The 20,187-nt window shown below is 50.5% G+C and overlaps 1 non-coding gene and 1 pseudogene across 1 annotated transcript; one reads left to right on the top strand and one right to left on the bottom strand.

Annotated features, from left to right (window-relative positions):
• The first annotated feature begins 3,775 nt into the window (after positions 1-3,775).
• LOC135372984 (U2 spliceosomal RNA) lies at positions 3,776-3,966 on the top strand. The gene has a single exon (XR_010416198.1). It is a non-coding gene; the product is annotated as a U2 spliceosomal RNA (small nuclear RNA).
• A 9,881-nt stretch (positions 3,967-13,847) lies between these two features.
• LOC135372905 (U2 spliceosomal RNA) lies at positions 13,848-14,028 on the bottom strand (annotated as a pseudogene).
• Between the last annotated feature and the right edge of the window lie 6,159 nt (positions 14,029-20,187).

The raw sequence follows: 20,187 nt of genomic DNA, 5'->3' as shown, positions 1-20,187 counted from the left end.
TCAAATCAAAAAACAAAAAGAAAAATTCGGAAACAGCACCAATAAGCATCAGCCATGATGACCAGAGACAGGCAAAAGAGGGAAGCGTAGAAACAACACCAAGCAAAGCAGGGAAACTACAGCAGACATAGACACAGAACACACTGGGGACAACCACTCGAAATGTCTGGCCACTAGGGTACACCATTCATTCATTCATTCATTCATTCATTCATTCATTCATTAATTCTATCTCTCTCTCTCTCTCTCTCTCTCTCTCTCTCTCTCTCTCTCTCTCTCTCCCTCTCTCTATCTCTATCTCTATCTCTATCTCTCTCTCTCTCTCCCTCCCTCCCTCTCTCTCTCTCTCTCCCTCCCTCCCTCTCTCTCTCTCTCTCTCTCTGTCTCGCTTGCAATTTCCAATCAATCATTTTTATCTCACGGGCCGTGATGCATTAGTACTAACACCCTAGTGTTCCGTACCCATATACCATATGCCCAAACTGGCGACGTGCCACGCGCGGACGTAGAAGGCGAGACTGCGACAGAAGCGAAAGGGGGAGACGTGCAGTCTATATCTCTTTTCTGTCTTTTGGCGGATACAAGGGAAAAAGAAACACGAGTTCCGTCCACTAACATGCGCGTTTCATGCAGTCCGACTATCATTCTAGTGCTTCTTACACGTACCACATCATGTTGAATTTGGCGACGTGACACCCGAGGAGGCAGGTGCCGCGACCGTGACCAGAGCGAAAGATGGACGTGTAACTGTTATCGCTTCTCGGCCTTTTGGCTAAGATCAAAGTGTAGTGTACAAAGTGTAGTGTACTGTACACAGGACGTGACGATCATGGAGAACGACGCTCCCCACAGCCATGAGGGCGGCGAAGCAGGCTACTCCTCCGTCTTTGTATCAACGATCGCCCTCAGTGCTACTCCAGAGAATGACGCCTCCCACAATGGTCCGACAACCAGCGCGGAGCTAGCCGATCCAGCTCTGAACTGCAGTGGTCCCCCTACTGAGACGCCAATACCCACAAGACAGAGCCCTCAGGCCGACACCGACGATATCCCTGAAGACCTGCTTCAGGAGTTCGTCAACGAAGTGAAGAAACACCTGGACTCAGCAAAGTCAGTGTCATCCTGGACCTCCTTTGAGGAGACGCTAGCAGATGCCACCGAAGTTATTGCCGCCGCAGTCAAGATCCGTAATACACCGCATCAGGATGGACCCAGGAGGCAAATCAACCCAGACAACCCGCGATGCATCCAGCGGCTGTACAAAAGGAACAGACGCCAGGCCGTGAGGCTTATCACGCAGGGGACCCAAGTGCTTACAGACCACTTCCGCCATGTATGGGAGGAGAAACAAGCGGACACCGAACTACTTTGTAGCAGGACACCGGCGAAAGAGGGAATCAACTCAGAGCCATTCTCGCCAGAAGAAGTGAGAGCTCGCCTACGCCGCTGCGAAAGCACAGCTCCTGGAGACGACCAGCTGACATACGCCCACTAGAAGGCTGTTGACCCGGGATGCTACTTCCTGGCAGCAGTATTCAATGTGTGCCTTCTATACAGGCGGGTACCGAGCAGCTGGCGTGCCACCAGGACGGTGCTGATCTACAAGAAAGGAGACCGCCAGGACCCATCAAGCTGGAGGCCCATCTCTCTCGGGAGGACGATTGCAAAACTTTATGCGGGATGTTGGGCCTCCAGGCTGCAATGCTGGATCCAGGACGAAGAAGTCTTATCGAAATGCCAGAAGGGATTCCTGTCTCACGATGGTGTGTTCGAACACAACTTCGTGTTGCAGGAAAGGTTCAACAACGCACGCAGTGGAGGAAAGGAACTATGTGTAGGGATGCTGGATTACACAAACGCATTCGGATCTGTTCCACACAATGCCCTAGTGGACGCCGTCACAGGAGCAGGGACTGGTGCAACATTTGTAGAAGTAATCCAGGACCTATACTCGGAAAACACGACCACCGTACTGAGCAGCAATGGATGCACCGAGCCGATACCTACACGGGCTGGTATTCGTCAGGGATGGCCGCTGAGCGGCTTGCTGTTCAACCTGGTGGTGGACCCGATCATAAGGAGAATCCAAGGGGAAGGAAAAGAACATCGCATCTTAGCATACGCTGACGATATTACAGCCCTGGCTCCTGACCCTACGACACTACAAACATGCATCGACTTGGTGGCGTCCATGTCCACGAAGTTAGGGCTGCAACTAAATCCTCGAAAGTGCAAGACCCTCCATCCGTCCGGCAGGCGACCCGTGGGACTCAGGGATACAACCTTCACAGTGCTAGGCGATCCTATACCGGCGCTGGAGGAATTTGGCAGTCACCCCTTCCTCGGAAAGCCGGTGGGATTCAACATCTTGCCCGAAGGCTCAACATTCAGCGATGCCATCGCCACCGGCCAGAAGATCCTGAACTCCATGTTGTCCCCCTGGCAACGACTGGACGCAGTCAAGACATTCGTCTTCCCAGCGCTGAATTTTGAAATGCGGCTTGGTACACTGGGGAAGACTGTAGTGTGAAGTGGCAGAAACTTGACAACGCACTCCGACCACTCCTGAAAAAGACGCTGTACTTGCCCACAGGGGCTACGAACGACTACCTTTACGGCAGCAAAAATTCCGGAGCGTGCGCCATTCCTTTAGCTGCCGAGTTGAGCGACCTGTCTCGCATCGACAGTGCGTTCAAGCTGCTTACATCGAAAGACGAAGAGGCCAAGATCCTGGCATGGAATGCACTGGAAAGCACCACCGAGGGAACGCTTCGGCGAAAGGTAACCGAGCGCGACATAGAAGACTTCCTCTCAGGCGAAAATGAAGGTGAATTCCGTGCCCCCGCGTCAGGCCTGAGAAACATATGGACAGAGGCTAGGAAAGCCTCTCGGCGCCTGCAAATCACGTGGGAGTTCACTGACAAAGAGCCGTGCCTTACATGCGGTAGTTGCAGCGTCACCGCACTGCAAAGAAGGCGCGTGATTGCCACCCTTCGAAAGGAACTCAGCAATCGTCGAGACGAAAGCCTTAAAAGCCCCCCCCAATCAGGGAAAGGTAATGGAGTGCGTCGCAGCGGACCCTTCGAGCAGCCATTTTATTCGCGGCGGCACCTATACCGGGTTCTCTGATTGGAGGTTCATTCACAAGGCAAGGTTGAACCTCCTCCCACTCAATGGTGCACGGCCTTGGCAATCAGGAGGTGACACTAGATGCCGAAGATGCGAATACGCCAGCGAAACGCTGCCGCATGTAGTATGCCACTGCATGAGGCAGAGTGCGGCCATGACCGGCAGGCACAACCGTGTTGTGGACAGGATCAAAAAGGCAGCCAGTGGCCGATACACAATAATGGCGAAAAATCAACCCATTGGAGTCACAGCGCTGCGGCCGGACCTCGTCCTTCAGAAAGGAGAAGAAGCAATAATCGTCGAGTGTGCTGAAAATCGGATATCTGCCCTTCTCGAAGCCCGAAAAGAAAAAGAGAGAAAATACCAGACAGTGAAGGAAACCTTCAGCGACGTTTCCAACGAGTGTCCATTGAAGCCGTCGTTGTTGGTGCCCTAGGGTCCTGGGATCCCCGCAACGACAGACTCCTCAAAAAGCTGTGCTCGAAGACCTACGCAAAGAAACTCAAAAAACTGTGCGTAAGTGACGTGATAGCTGCATCGCGCGACATATACGCCGCACATATCACGACGAACCGAACCCGAATGGATGATCGAGTCCAAGCGACGACCATTAGACTTACTGTACATAATGATGTAGTATACTGTCATTGCCTAGAAAAATGCCGCTAACATGTATAATAAAACTCTGTTCTTATCAGCTTAATATCTGATACGAGCCCTATTTGGACTCACGATATTAATCTTATTTTTGGCCCGAGACAGTGTGTCTGAAGCTCGCCTCGGCACTGTCAAGGGTTGCCCTGGTACTGCACTACCTCCAGGTGTAGCCCACCCGTCTCAAATCAAAAAACAAAAAGAACAATTCGGAAACAGCACCAATAAGCATCAGCCATGATGACCAGAGACAGGCAGAAGAGGGAAGCGTAGAAACAACACCAAGCAAAGCAGGGAAACTACAGCAGACATAGACACAGAACACACTGGAGACAACCACTGGGAAATGTCCTGTCTGGCCACTAGGGTACACATTCATTCATTCATTCAATCTATCTATCTATCTATCTATCTATCTATCTATCTATCTATCTATCTATCTATCTATCTATCTATCTCTATCTCTATCTCTATCTCTATCTCTATCTCTATCTCTCTCTCTCTCTCTCTCTCTCTCTCTCTCTCTCTCTCTCTCTCTCTCTCTCTCTCTCGCTTGCAATTTCCAATGAATCATTTTTATCTCACGGGCCGTGATGCATTAGTACTAACACGCACTTTTAAGCCTTTTCAACACCTCCTCGGCTGTGAGCTTGTGGAGCGACACTTCTTCCTGTGCACGTGGCCTGTCGTGCAGCGGGCTCGTGTCAGCAGTCTTTCCGCTCCATATTTCTTGGAAGTACTCTGCCACTTCCATCTGCGGAAGATCACAGGGTGTGGGCTTCCCTTGCGTGATGAGGCGAACGGCCTGTCGTCGGTTCCTCCTGTATAAGGCCTGGATTTGTTTCGGGTTTTCCGGGTTGACTGGAGGACGTGTGCGGTCTGCGGCTTCGGGGAGTCGCACATGACGTGTAACAGCTTCCTCAGCGTGGGTGAGAATTTCCTCGAACTCCTTCCAGGTTTCTTCATTTTCCGGTTTTCTGGTCAGGTTTTGAATGTTTTTGAGGTGCTCAGCCAAGGGGTAGCGGCTGTCTGCAGTGTTGCACTGACGGTCGGTGGTTTCTTCAGTACCATCTATCTCTTGCTTGGCACTGTCTGCGTCTCCTCCACCTGGCTGAGAGGTAGGGGATGGTGTTGGCGGTGGTGAGTCCTGAATCTGCGCACCGGGGGAGGGTGGCATGGTGACCTCGTCCTGGCTTGCAGCATTTGGTGGGAGTAGTTCCGCCACGTTTTCCGGATTGCGTGTCAATGGATCGCTCAGTGCGTCACCTGCTTCTTCCTGGGATGGCGCACCGGGGAATGTGTGTAGTGGGTTAGGGGAGCCCTGTTCCGAGTGGGGAAAGCTGTCGTGCTCGCTGTGGCCAGGGGGCACCGAGCAGTGGACCGTGGCGTCATTGGCAGTGTTGTATGTCTCTGTGGCAGAGGTCTCCTCACAGGGAGGTTGTATGGCGTAGTCCGAAAATCTTCGAGTAGTGGTCAGGCGCTCACGGGCTTCTTGGCGTCGGTGTGTGCTTTCGTGGTTATCTCGCCCCTTTCGTGACGGCAAGCTGAGACCACAGCGGCTGCATTTGAAGGCGAAGGACTTCGGACGGCTGCTGACTGCTGTGTGTTGATGGGGACACACGTGCTGTGCTATTTGCTGCGTTGGCCGTTTACCTAGTGTTCCTGAGCACGATGAGCACGCATACGCGAAAGATGCTATGCGTATCCCGTGTTCCTGCTCCAGATGTCGCTTCAGGGATGTTCTCTGGGAGGTCCACACTTCGCTTCTGAAGGCTCTTGAACATTCCGTTTCGATGCAGCGAAAGTAGTCGTGTAGGGGAAAGAATACCGTCATGCTATTGCCGCTTCTTTCGGGCTGTCGGTGTCCGATGGCCTCAGGTGTTGTGAGCGGGCTGTCAGCGTCGTTATCCTCGCTATTCCGCTCTTCTTCGCATGCCACGGATGTGATCCCAGGGGTCGGCGTCCTCACAGAGGATGTAGAGACCTGTCCCTCCCCGTAGTGTAAAGGGCTACGGGGCTGTGGCTGTGACGCTCGAAAGGGGCATACTCGCCGGGCGCGGATGTGGTCCCAGGGGTCAGCGTCCTCACGGATGATGTAGAGACCTGTCCCTCCCCGTAGTGTAAAGGGCTACGGGGCTGTGGCTGTAGGGGCTCGCAGGGGAGACCGTTTGGGGTGGCTGCAGAGTACCTCGGCGTTGCAGACAGAGGAGCGGGTGTCTCAGAGCCGTCTTGTGGTTGTCCGGGGAGCGCGGCTTCTTGGGCCGGTAGGCATGTTGGCTGGCAGGCCTTCGTGGCACGGACGCGGTGGGGCGGGCTCTGGGTTGGCTGGCCTTCATCGTCGTTGCCCTCCTAGGCGGCAAAGGGAGCTGGAGTCCATGACGGGAAGTCCCCCGCTCCACGGCGAGCCGTGGTTTGGAGGCGCTTCTCCCTCGTGAAGGGCGGCGGAGGCATAGCCACGAGGTGACCAGCCCCGGGTCAGGCTGCCTGAGGAGGGGGCAATAATCCACACCCCAATAGGGGCCCTCCCTTGGCTAGTGCTCGACGCCCTGAAAAGGGCGGTAGGCGGTGAACCACCTACTTAGCACCACCTGAGACGATGAGAGAGTGGCTGCTTTGGCAGGGGGAGGCAATGAAACCAAGCCCGCAAGCGGGCCCCTGCCTAGGCTGATACCGTAATCGCCCTGAAAAGGGCGGTACTCGCAAGGAGCACTGGTGTCACCACTCCCTGGCCTATGGCGATCGAAAGTGTGCTACACTTTGATCTTAGCCAAAAGGCCGAGAAGCGATAACTATTACACGTCCATCTTTCGCTCTGGTCACGGTCGCGGCACCTGCCTCCTCGGGTGTCACGTCGCCAAATTCAACATGATGTGGTGCGTGTAAGAAGCACTAGAATGATAGTCGGACTGCATGAAATGGGCATATTAGTGGACGGAACTCGTGTTTCTTTTTCCCTTGTATCCGCCAAAAGACAGAAAAGAGATATAGACTGCACGTCTCCCCCTTTCGCTTCTGTCGCAGTCTCGCCTTCTACGTCCGCGCGTGGCACGTCGCTGGTTTGGGCATCGTGGTATATGGATACGGAACACTAGGGTGTTAGTACTAATGCATCACGGCCTGTGAGATAAAAATGATTGATTGGAAATTGCAAGAGAGAGAGAGAGAGGGAGGGAGGGACGGACGGACGGATGGATGGAATGAATCAATGAATGAATGAATGTGTACCCTAGTGGCCAGACAGGACATTTCCCAGTGGTTGTCTCCAGTGTGTTCTGTGTCTATGTCTGCTGTAGGTTCCCTGCTTTGCTTAGTGTTGTTTCTACGCTTCCCTCTTTTGCCTGTCTCTGGTCATCATGGCTGATGCTTATTGGTGCTGTTTCCGAATTTTTCTTTTTTGTTTTTTGATTTGAGACGGGTGGGCTACACCTGGAGGTAGTGCAATACCAGGGCAACCCTTGACAGTGCCGAGGGGACAGTGCCCAGTGCAGTAAGGGTCAGCGGAACGCCAGTGCCTGTAGGTGAGCCTGTCGTCGCCTGGTGAGGTATTCTCGCATTTCTTGAGGCGGCTCTCTACGTCCTCTGGTGTAAAGGGGCTCAGGTTCACCTCTTCTGATGCCTTGGGCCTTTCTATTCCCGGGCTGTCGTGTTCGCGGTGGTCCCACACGGTTTGAAAATGTCGGGTGGTTTCAGTTATTCCGACGTCGCATGGTGAGGGTGGGCCATTGGCGATGAGACAAACCGCTTGCCGGCGGTTTCGTCTGTAGCAGGCTTGTATCTCTTTCGGGTTGTCTACGTTGATGGGGCGGTGCGTGCCGCTTCTGGGAGCCGGAAGCCTGACGAACTCTGATACAGCTTTCGTTGCATTCTCCAGGATGTCTTCAAAGCGCTTCCACGTCGTGTCATCCACTGGGTCATGGTTGATGCAGGGGAGGACGCTTAGATGTTCGGCAAGCACGTACGTGTCATTGTTGCGCATCAGTGGTTCCTCCTCTCCACTCATGGTTGGTTCATTTTCCTCCTGTGTCTGCGTGCCTTCCTCGCCCGCAGTGCTCGTGAGGTGAGGCGTGTACCCGGCATCCTGCTCGAGCTCTGGTTGGTTGTTGATGTGTGTTGCGCTGTTTTGTGTCGGTGTCTTATCCATCGTTGGCCGCTCTTCTGCGTTATCTGGTACGGGCATCTCCCTGGTTGCTTCTGTGCACTCAGCGGGAAGGTCATGGTGATGATGCTCGAAGTGATTTTCCCGGAAAGCTTCTGGATCCGTGTTTGAGGGAGATGTTTCCGACATGTTGTCCTGGTTAGACGTGTGGGAGTGCATCATTGCATCACTCGGAGCGTTCCTCGCTGCTTGGTCGGACGGCGCCTCGGAGCTAGTGCATGTTGAGGGTGAGAAACCCTGAGACGCACACGCAACAGCATCTCGTGCGGTGGGCTCGTCATCTGGAAGTCGTGGCCTACGTGACTCCGAGTGAGAGAAGCTGTCGTGTTCGCTGTGGGGGGAGAGCTCCAAGCAGCTTGAATCGCCGGAGGTCCGGCACGGCTCCGTGGTAGCGGCGTTCTCATAAGGAGGCCGTGTGGCGTGGGCCGAGGGTCTCCGATCCGTAGTGAGACGCTCACGTGCTTCGCGTCGTCGGTGCATGCTTTCGTGGTTATCTCGCCCCTTTCTTGATGGGAAGCTGACCCCACAGCGACTGCATTTGAAGGCGAAGGACCTCTGGCGGCTGTTAGCTGTTTGCCGATTTGGGCACACGTGCTGCGCGATTTGCTACGTTGGCCGTTTGCCAAGTGATGCCGAGCACGTTGAGCACGCATACGTAAAGGACGATATGCGTATGCCGTGTTCTTGTTCCAAGTGTCGCTTCAGGGAGGCTGTCTGGGAGGTCCAGGCTTCGCTTCTGAAGGCTCTCGAGCACTCCATTTCGGTGCAGCAAAAGTGGTCAGGGGCAATGAACCACGCTCAGAATAGGGCCCTCTTTCAGCTAGCGCTCAACGCCCTGAAAAGGGCGGTAGGTGGCGAGCCACCTACTTAGCGCAACCTGCGAGAGTGGCTGTCTTGGAGCGAGGGGCGATAAAACCAAACCCGCGAGCGGGCCTCGTCCTCAACTGGCACCGTAATCGCCCTGAAAAGGGCGGTACACACTGGGAGTACTGGAGCCACCACTCTCAGGCCTCTGGCGATCAAGGTACTGTTTAGAATATTTATTCACTCATATTTACATCTGGCAACACTTACAAACACTGTAGTTACCAACGCTATTTACATATTTACATTTCACTGCCTTTTTTTTATCAGTCACTTTGGTAGATCAGTGCCTACTGTGCAGTCGCACAGTGTTGTTTCTTATAGTAATGTATCTTGTGCCCCATCTCTGGAGAAACCTCATTTCCCCTAACTCGAACAGTTCCAACTCGAGGTGACTCGTAATGACTTTTCTGAGTGATATGAGGGCCGGAAACATGGCTCTGGAAGGCCTGCCTCGCACCACGGCTGCGCACCTGTTATGCCAAATCATGAGTGTCGCCACTGTTAGGACCAAGTTTTCAAACCTCGGCTGTCTACGCCTTCTTGTTCTACTCGGGAAGCCGAACGTGCGTGTAACTATATTTTGAAAAGTCCTCATTTGCACGCACTCTGATGTAGCATGCCGATTGGTTTCCTCATTGCCGCAGTTGGGACACGTTGACAAGTTCGTAACTCCCCATCTGTGCAACCGATCACGCGTTGGTAGGATTCCCGAGGCGGTCTCCCAAAGGAAGTCTTGCACATTACTGGGGAGCTCTTGGGCGCTTGTTTCCAACCACTCTTTCTGTATATTCTGTACCCTGGGTACGCTTTCGACGCGTGTTTCGCAAATGCTTTCACATATGCGGGATACTGGCAGTGCTTGCACGTCTGCTTGGGGGAGATTGTCCGAAATGTTCGGAAAATTCGCAATATTGACGAATAGGAAGCAGGCGTCACTTCCGAACTGGGGCTGAGGTTTCCCAGACCACGGGGGACCAGCATTCTACGGCTCGGGCCGAGAAAATACAAAACAAAGGGTCGACCTATGCACTCAATATCATCGATAATGTTCAAGGTGCTCCGTAGAGCCAACAGAGCAGAGAATGTTGTCAGGCACGGTAAACCCCATCCTCCTTGAGCGCGGCTTAAACGAAGTGTATCACGCGATACCAGTTCTGTTTTGTTGTTCCAAAAGAACTTAAAACAGGCCGATGTAAACCGTCTAGTGAACGTTGCCGGGGGGTTCGCTACCCTAGCGATATACCATAGCCTGGCACAAAACACTGACTTGATTAAAAACGATTTTTCCCTGTACGTGAAACGAAACTTACTGGCCACAGTTATCTGCTTATCTAAGGTTACCAGCAATTGCCCCCAGTTTGCCGATGCCGCGCCATATTTGTCAAATATCACTCCCAGTAGGCGTATACTGCTAGTGCGATTCATCCCTGCCGGGAGTTCTCCATTAATGTTCCCTAGGAACATAACCTTACTCTTTTCCGTGTTCAGGCGTGCCCCTGAGAAACTACCGTATTCATCGAAAATTTGGAAAGCACTCTGTAGGCTTTCCATGTCTCTGAGGTACAAGACGATATCGTCTGCGTACGCAGTCGCGGCCACTGTCGCAGTACCCGGCAAGGGGAGTCCCCTGACAGCACGAGATTCATTTAGCTTTCGGAGGAGGGGGTCTATGCACATGACAAAAATCAGTGGTGACAGAGGACACCCTTGCCGTATCCCTCTGGACATTCGGAATTTACAGGTAGAGAAACCGTTAAGAAACAGGAAACTTTCCAAGTTAGAGTATAAACTCTTCATCAAAAATACAAAATGGTCAGAAAACCCGAACATTTTCAACACAGAGTAAATGTAGAAGTGTTCAATACAATCAAATGCCTTGGCTTGATCCCAAGAGACTACAAGACCATTCATTGTGTGAGAATTGGTATACATGATTATATCTCGCACCAAAATGAGAGATGAAAATACAGATCTACCAGGTACCGACGCTGTTTGATAAGGGGACACAATGTACGGGAGTGCTTCCTTCAACCGTTTTGCAATGAGTGACGCTAATACCTTATAGTCAACATTCAATATCGTGATCGGACGCCAGGATCGTGGGTCTCCTGTTTCCCTCTCGCCGTCTTTGGGTATGAGCACTATGCGACCCAACTTAAAAGACTCGGGCACAGTTCCTCTCGTCAAAAATCTATTTACGATATCGACCAAAATTGGTCCAAAGATTGGAAAGAAACGCTTGTAGAAATTTACGGTGAGGCCATCCTCCCCGGGTGCAGATTCCGATTTCATAGTGTTTAACACAGACTTAATTTCCGCGCTTGTAGCAGTCTTATACAAACATTGTTCAATCTCTGCTGGAACATGTGGTAGACCAGAGAGGAAAGCTATCCCCGATTCAAGAAAGGTTCCTGTTGGATCCTGCATTTGTGTTTCGTACAGACGGCTAAAAAACCGCACAAGTACGTCCTCGATGTCCATTCGAGACCGTGAGGTGCTCCCCGATGGCATCCTCACTTCTTCGATGCGCACAGGTGATTTTTCTTGGATTTCTCCATTCCTTATAAAGTGGAGGTATTCCGGGTTTCGGATTGGTCTACCCCTGTTTAAAGCAACCGCTGCAGTACGAGATGTAGTGCGAAGCAAACGAAAATATCGTTCTGTTTGAGTTTGTATATATTCTTGCATAAGGAGGGTTGCAGCCCCACCTCTTTTTACTATTTGGAGTCTCTTCCAAATGTTTCGCAGTAACAACGTCTCGTTTCGTGCTTTCTGTTTTCCAGCCTCAATAAAGAAACCGCGTATCGTCTCTTTCAGACTGTCCCATTCAACGCACCCTGCACGCGTAGAGTTCAAGGCCGCACTGATCGTTTGCTCGACATTACGCATCAGCGATTCATCACGCAGCAAGCTGTCGTCTAATCGCCACAATCTTCGTGACCCGCTCGTCGTTCTATCGACTTCTATCACCATTGATAGCGGCCGGTGATCTGAGATGTATCTCATTTCAGGTGCGAAGTTGGAAACTGTACAGGCTGTTACTTGAAACTGCGTGGACGATTGGAAATAAAACCTGTCCAGCCTTGTGAAAGAACGTCGGCGTGACCACGTGTACTCAAAACGATTTCCATGCTTATACAACGCGCATACTGGCTAACTATTCGTCTGAGCTCGCGCGCCGTATACGTGGAACGGCCACTGCCTGGGCCTTGTACATCTCTCCTGGAATCGAGGACGCAATTAAAGTCTCCTCCAAGGATTATTGGATAGACATCAAGCATGAACGCGTCAATCTATTTAAAAAAAGGAATTACACGTGTTTGCAGTTGCTGGCGCGTATACATTTATAACACGTAATCTATTTCCCAAGACTCTAACATCACACACGAGCACTCTTCCTCGTACGTCAAATTTAACAACAACATCCGTTATGCGCGTCGGGTTAAAATTAATTACCGCTACACCTTCACTTCGAGCAGTGCCGAACGAAAAGGAACATTGAACGTGGAACCTCGACTTAAACGTTGCCACGTCACTTGTAAGTCAGTCTTGTCAAGTGAGCGAAAATTCGTTTCTTGTAACAAGAGTAAATCACATCGATTGGACCTCGCCCAATGCATTACGTCTACTTGCTTTTGTACATTTCTGAAACCTTGTACATTTAAAGTGATAAAGTTCAAGCTCATGAGAAATATTATATTCATGAGCACGAGGACCCTATTGTGTGTCAGTATGTTCATCGTATGTGTCAGGGCTGTCACCACTAATGATCACCTTTTTTTTCTTGTAACTTCCTGTTGGGAGCTGACCTTCCTCGGACGCACTGCTGCTGTCTGTAGAATATTGCCTCTTGACATCGGACTTTCCCGCCGTTTCGCTGGGCTGTTTCTCTGTGCTGCTGATGGTCGCCGGTGCTTTCTGGACTTTCTCGGAGCGTACAGGGGCCGTTCCGGCAAGGCGTTGCGGCAGGGGGTGGTACACAGGTTCCGCTTCATTAGATGACCTATCCTCTAGTTGGTTGTCGTTCCTTGATGATGTATCTAATGTCGAACCCGACGCAGAAGAAACATCATCTCCGATATCCACGTCTTTCTCCGGCGTTCCCTCTTTCTGTTGATCGCCTTCCTTTGACGCCGTTGACATGCTATCATCTGTCGCGCTACTATCTCCGTCGTGCTCCTTATCTTCCCCAGAAGCAATTGTGGGCGTACTTGTGTCTGTGCTCTCATTATCTTCAAAGTTGAAAACTGGGGAAACAACGATAGCCTTCTGTGGCGTGGCTTCCGCGTGTTGCCGCGCTTGATTCACAAGAGGAGGGAACTCTGCTGTTGACAATCTTAACGCTTCTCAATATGCCCTCCGTCTTGTACAGTCGGCAGTAGCGTGGGCGCCATTGCATCTTCTGCATGGGGCAGTACAGCCCTCTTTCGCGTGCCCAAACACTGAACAACGGTCACAATACGCGGTAGTGCAAGATTCCTTGTAATGCCCTTCAAATCTGCATCTACGGCAAACCCTTTTCATGCCTCGGTAATTAAAGGTTACCCGGTGACCGTTGACACGCAAAAAATTCGGCACGGGATTATCAGGCTTCATTTCTATCTTGATGGTTCTGTCGCCTGTCCGTACGGTCGTGGTATATGGGAACGGAACACTAGGGTGTTAGTACTAATGCATCACGGCCCGTGAGATAAAAATGATTGATTGGGAATTGCAAGAGAGAGAGAGAGAGAGAGAGAGAGAGAGGGAGGGAGGGAGGGAGGGACGGACGGACGGACGGACGGACGGACGGACGGATGGACGGATGGACGGATGGATGGATGGATGGATGGATGGATGGATGGATGGATGTGTACCCTAGTGGCCAGACAGGACATTTCTCAGTGGTTGTCTCCAGTGTGCTCTGTGTCTATGTCTGCTGTAGGTTCCCTGCTTTGCTTGATGTTGTTTCTACGCTTCCCTCTTTTGCCTGTCTCTGGTTATCATGGCTGATGCTTATTGGTGCTGTTTCCGAATTTGTCTTTTTTGTTTTTTGATTTGAGACGGGTGGGCTACACCTGGAGGTAGTGCAATACTAGGGCAACCCTTGACAGTGCCGAGGCGAGCTTCAGACACACTGTCTCGGGCCAAAAATAAGATTAATATCGTGAGTCCAAATAGGGCTTGTATCAGATATTAAGCTGATAAGAACAGAGTGGTTTTATTAATGCTAGAAACATGATTTACAGGTAGCAATAATTACAAGAGTCAAACATGATTTACAGGTAGTAATATTTACAATACTCAAGTCAGTGAGACCTATGTGGGCGACTGTCCAGTCAGGTGATATGCATAAATGTCCCTGGATGCAGAGATGACGTCACTTGTGGCCATCTTCTTCATCTTCTTTAGCTACTGCTTAGAGCACAGGCGTCGGAGACAGCGGTCGTTAGCTGGGTCCCAGCTTCCCAGGGCCCCAATGATGCACCAGGGGCTCCGCTGCGCCAGAGCTGCGTGAAGTATGATGTAGCGTCGTTCGTATCTACTGGACATCGCTTGCCTGGGCCGTTCATGATAAGCCGTATTGCTTGACGACGATTTCTGCGGTACAATCGCTGGATGGCCCGCGGGTCGTCCGGATTGATGGTGCGGCGAAGGGTGGCGAGGTTTTTGGACGGGAGGCCTGCTGCTGCTGCCACCTGGTCCACTGCCTTTTCCAGCAAAGTTTCAAAGTGGTTCCAGCCGTCGCTGGATATGTCTGCAGAGTAGATGGCGCGGACTTCCTGCGTAAGATCATTAAGGGCACTATTCGGTTCGTCCTGGCATTGTTCCCGTATGCGTGAGGAGAGTGGCCGTTCTCCTCGGTGCCTCGTGGATACTTCTGGAAGTCAATTCAGTGATAGATAAGTGGAAGCCAGGTCTGCTTCGCATTGCTTGGTGCGACAACGATTCAAGAAGGATGAATACTGAGTTTTTCCGCTACCCACTCGGTGACAGGTAAGTCAGTTCCTATTCCATTCTCCCGCTTAGTATAGCATAGCGCCACACCTGTGGCATATACGCAGCATTTTGACACGTAGAATTTTTGGTTTTCACGTTTCTGATCTCTATATTTCTTGTTCAGGTATCAGCACTCAACCCAAACCTGCTTCAGAATAGCATCTGCATGGATACAGTAGAATGGGTAAGCCACTCAGAGTGGTTGGAGAATCATCTTTCGGCATAGCAGCTGCACAAGTTCCTTTGTGGCGGGTCAACGAGGCGCCTACACAAGCAGCAAAGGCATATGGACATGTTCTCTGTCATGCCGGATCCCTGAATGTGTGTGTCTGTGCGGCCAATATACTGTTGTTCTGCTGTGAAATATTCCACGTGAGACATCAGCTATCAGTGAATGCAAAGTTGCTTCGGCATATCGCTCGAACTTCAGAAACAGTGTTCATATCATGTTCGTGTTTTGTACAGCTACAACAGACTGCAGTTTGTGATTTGGAAATATCTATCTCGAAAAATAAAGCAGTTTGTGTAACAGAAACGGCCAACGCTTCCGCATTTTGTTATTTATTTCACTCGACGCGAACGAAAATCCACAACCACCCAGAACCGCCAAAGCGGGGGAGAGGGAAAGGGGAAAGCACCGCCAGCGTCACAGGTCACCCAGGGAGACAGAAAAAAGCAAAGCAAAAAAGCTACTCAACCGTCGTCCAACGATTGGCCCAACGCCAGAGGTCACGTGAGTTTTTCCCGACAATAGAAATGTACTACACGTTCATCCCCCTGGCAGTTCTACGGTGGCCGACTTCCTTTACCGCTGCTTGCGTCACCATGGAAACAGAAAAAGATGCACTGATGCAAAGGATGGCTGGGATGCAAGCAGATTGAAGAACACGTTTATTCTCTGAGCGTGTTACACGAGAGAGCGACCAGCTCTCGCCATTGTACTTTGAAAAGTGAGAGAGAAGAAGTCAAAGGGATTGGCTCACGTCTGGGGGCCCGTATCCAAGGCAAGACAAAAAGAAGTAGAGGGCACTGCTGTACAACTCTACAACATGCTGCCCTTTCTTTTTTTTTTTTTTGTTCTTCAACGGTTCAATGGGGAATTCTTCACTTTCCATCACGGCCAGTCCTTCTGACTTTTCAGCTGGTCTAGTAGTCTCGTAAATAGGCTGGGTGCACGACGTGTCTTCCTGACCTTGTCACTCGGCTGTCGGAAGAAGGTGGACCCATTCATGAGGAAGGCTCTTCAGGTAGTGTACGGCCACGTACAGGTGAAGGAGGCTCTTCAGGAGGTGCACGGTCACGTACAGGTGCAGAGAGAAAGGCAGTCACTGTAGTGAATTCTGGACCAATAGTAGCGGAGGGAGTCGCAGAGTTGTCGTATATGTTATCTGCATGCCTCTCCTCACTCTGTTTTGTCACTCCCGGTCTCAAGTGCAAACGATTACGCCTCATTGTAGCTCCTTGCTCAGTCCTGACAACATAAGACGGCTCGGGTCCTACTTGTATGACGACCGCCTTCTCCCAGCTTCGAATACTTCTGACCCACATCTGTTGCCCCTTGCTTAATGGCGGCAGTGTCAGAATCAAAAGGAGGGCTACTGTCTGTCACGACCTCAAAGGGAATTCCGAACCCATACCTGCCAACTCTCCCGATTCGTCCGGGAGACTCCCGGATTTAAACCGTTTTGTACGATTGTACGACCGAGAAGCAAATCTTCCGGAAAGTGCAGTTTTCCCCCTCTATATCTCAAACGCCTGCTTTTTTTTCCTGCCTCAGAGGTAAACGTGAATCTAATACCAGCCCGATTGCCCTCGGCATCGCCTCCGCTTTCCGGAGTGTTCTAGGTTCTAGACACCGTGGTTCTAGTTCTAGCACCTCTAGTTTCCGGGCATTTTCTTCATGTTTCCAGGCGACCAGGGGGCCTTTACAGTGTTTTTGCCTTGCATATTGCAGATCACAGCTCCGTGTCAGCGAAACGGGTATCTACACGTGTTTCTGAAGCAATACACAACTGAATTAGGACGCGTGATCGCGTTCACAAACGGGCACCATGTGTTCTGCACGGTTTACGACTGCGGCATCAGCATTCCGCGTTGAGGGGGGGGGGGGGTATACGTTTATTTCGGAAAGGTCACCCTGACCGAAGGTCGGCTTGCTATTCCGCGTAGAGGGTGGACAGACATTGTTACCTACTTTACGTCGAGGGAGCACCTGAACCACCTTATATGCCAAGACAGACAGTACTAGCTGGGCCAGTTTTTCCGAAAGCAAGACAAGGACTGCGATGTTATCCGCGCGGGCCCTCCTTCTCCGTGTTCCCAACTCCCGACGTTGCAAAGCGCTATTCGTGTGCTCGAGCTAGTCGACTGTCATACTCGGTGAAATGGGAAACTGCGCATAAGAGCTCATGATAAGCGTGCTGAACGGAATTTTTCTTGCGGTAGCTCTTGCGGCACTGACGACAGCGTTGTATAACTGTAACTGATGGTTCTGAAGTGTTATACAAGCTACTTTTTAAATAACTTGTTTAGCTAACTTATTCAACAACTACTTTGTTTAAGCTCTCCTGGGAAGTCCCAATGGGCTTTTGAAGTTCAGCCACATTACTGAGGCAGTGCTGAACGAGTAGTGCTGAATGTGAGGAAAGTTCAGCATCGCGAAGAACAGAGGGACATAGTTTCCTGCAGGGGCGGATCTAGGATTTTTCCGAGGGGGGTCCGCTATGGACAAGTGCCAGGTGCATGCCGGGATTGTTCCATTGAACCCTATGTTTAAGTCTGGAATTGAGGGGGTCCGGACACCTGGACCCCCCCCCCCCCTTGATCCGCGCCTGGTTTCGTGTCTTCACGTTCTTTTCAGAAAGTGTCATGGCTTTGTCACAGCCAGACACCCAGATAATTTCTTGGAGAGGGCAGAGTCTGTTGCTGTAACACTTGTGTCTGATGAGTCTGCTGGGGTCAAGCGTGCTCCTGTTACATGTGCAAATAAAAGCCTCCCAACATCGGCTTTCTCCCACATAAAACACCATGTTCATTTGCCAACAACGTACCCCCCTTTTCAAAATTCCCTAATTCGGATGTTCCTAAGTTGGCAGGTAAACCATGCGTAAATTTTCTTGCGCGCTTTGACAACCGCATGGCTGGTGGTAGTGTTCATGATCTGCATCTCCACATAGTTTGAGAAATAGTAAATTACAAGAAGATATGTTTGGCCACTGAAGTGAAAGAAATCGATGTCGACCTTTTGCCATGGAAGATTTGGAAGAGGTACTTTTAGCAGGGGTTCTTCGCTGTTTGCTCGCTGGAAGCGCTGGCAGGTGTTGTACTCGCGGACCATCTGCTCAATGTTTTGTGTCATATTCGGCCAATACAAGCACTCTCGTGCACGGCTCTTACATGCCGTCATTCTGCGATGCCCCATATGTAGTTTATCCAAGGTGTATTTTCGGCACTTGTCAGGGATGACAAGTCTCATTCCCCTGCATAGGAGACCTTGTTCAAAGTGGAGCTCACGTTGACAATCCCAGTAAGGTTGAAGCAGTAGGCTACAACAGTCTGCAAACGCTATCTTCTATTGTAGCACGGCGAATCATGTCAAGGACACCTGACAATGCCTTTACCAACAGAGCAATAGTTGCTTGTTTGGGAGTTTTTTCTGTGGTTGTTATTGTAATAGACTAGAGTGGTGCCCGTGACAGAGTGTCCACAATAACCAGGTCCTTCCCAGGTACTTACTCTAAACGTAAATCGTACTTCTGTAACCGAAGTACCAGCTGTTGTAGCCTCTGTGGCATTGAGTCATACGACTTGTTCAATAGCCCCAAGAGTGGTTTGTGATCTATTTGCACCACCACTGATCGACCATACACAAAATAATGAAAATGTTCTGCACCAAACACAACAGCTAGTAGTTCTTTATCAATCTGAGAAAAGCGGCACTGACTCCCGGTGAGGGCAGCTTACGCATAAGCAACCGGGTGGTTGTCTTGGAGCACAACAGTACCCAACCCCTGTGAGCTGGCATCGACTGACAGCACAGCAGGCTTTGAAGAGTAAAAAAATGACAGTACAGGACTGGTACAGGACAGCATTAAATCAAAATATTCTAAAACATTTCCTAAAGACAGCAAGCCAACCGATTTCTTTTTTCTTTTTGCTGCTATCTGTCTGTATAAACTGTAACATATCTCGTAGAAACTGTAACATAGCTCGTTGAAACTCTTCAGGCGCACAAGTGACTCCATAGGGCATGACTAAAAACCAGGGCTGTGCAAATACCAAAATTTGGAATGCAAATAATTTTCGAATAATTTAAACTCACTGCGAATATTTTCCGAACAGTTGAAATTCACTGCGAATCGAATACGAATAGTGAGGCTAGGAATTCGAATAATTCCGAGTAGTACAGTGCAAGAGTTCTTCTATACAGCTATTCTTTATTCATCAAATTGTACAGCTTGCAATAAATGTATTAAAGTAATATATCAAGTGCACCTTTGTAAACACTAGTATTACGCTACGACCTGTAGTGGCTAGAGCTTGTCATGGAGGAACGTTAGCTGCCCCACATGTTCAGGAAGCAACGAAGCTCGACGTGGTGTGGCTACACTTCCAGCTACTCAAAAGGCCCTTTCACTTGAGGCTGATGTGGCAGGGATGCCAAGGTACTTTCGTGCCAATTTCGCTACAGAGGAAATCTGTGCTGACCAACTTCTTCCCACAACTTGCATGGATCAGTGCTCCTGCTTATTGTCCCTTCAGCCATATATGAGCTACTTTTTGCATGGTCAATTGCCAACTGCAGAGAGTGAGCAAAGCACGCTCTTTCAGTCCACGGTAACCCGCGAGCAGCCGCTCGGATGTTTCTAGCATTGTCGGTCACAATAAAAATGGGGATCTCATCCAGCGGTATCTTCCAGCCATCTACAGTGTCTTGGAGGGTGGACGTTTGAGCTGCCATGTGCCGTTCGGAAATCTAACTGTATCCAGGTTGTATCTCTTAACTTTGAAGTCCTCGTCAACAAAGTTACACGTGAGGCTAATGTAAGAGTCGTTGCTGCATGACGTCCACATATGATATCGGAAGTGAATGACATCGCCTCCAGCCCACGTTGCAAAGAAATTTCCAGTTCCCTTTCTACCATACTTCCTGTGTCATGGTACAATCTGGGCACAAGGGACCTCAAAAGCGTTGTCCTCGAAGGAGGGTTGTAGTCAGGCAATGCTTCGGCTAACAGCTCTTTAAAGCCGCGGTCTTTGACGATGCTGTACGGTTGAAAGTCTAATGCAACCATTCGCGCGATTTTCATGTCTAGAGCTTTTTCCGTGCACGTGGCAGAACTCCTTTTCTCACGAGATGGTCAAGTTTCCCCTGTCCTTTCTTCGATTAATTCAACTTTCGA

The sequence above is a fragment of the Ornithodoros turicata genome, unplaced genomic scaffold (genome assembly GCF_037126465.1).
Source record: "Ornithodoros turicata isolate Travis unplaced genomic scaffold, ASM3712646v1 Chromosome17, whole genome shotgun sequence".
NCBI lineage: Eukaryota > Metazoa > Arthropoda > Arachnida > Ixodida > Argasidae > Ornithodoros > Ornithodoros turicata.
This window is presented reverse-complemented; position numbering and strand designations above follow the sequence as displayed.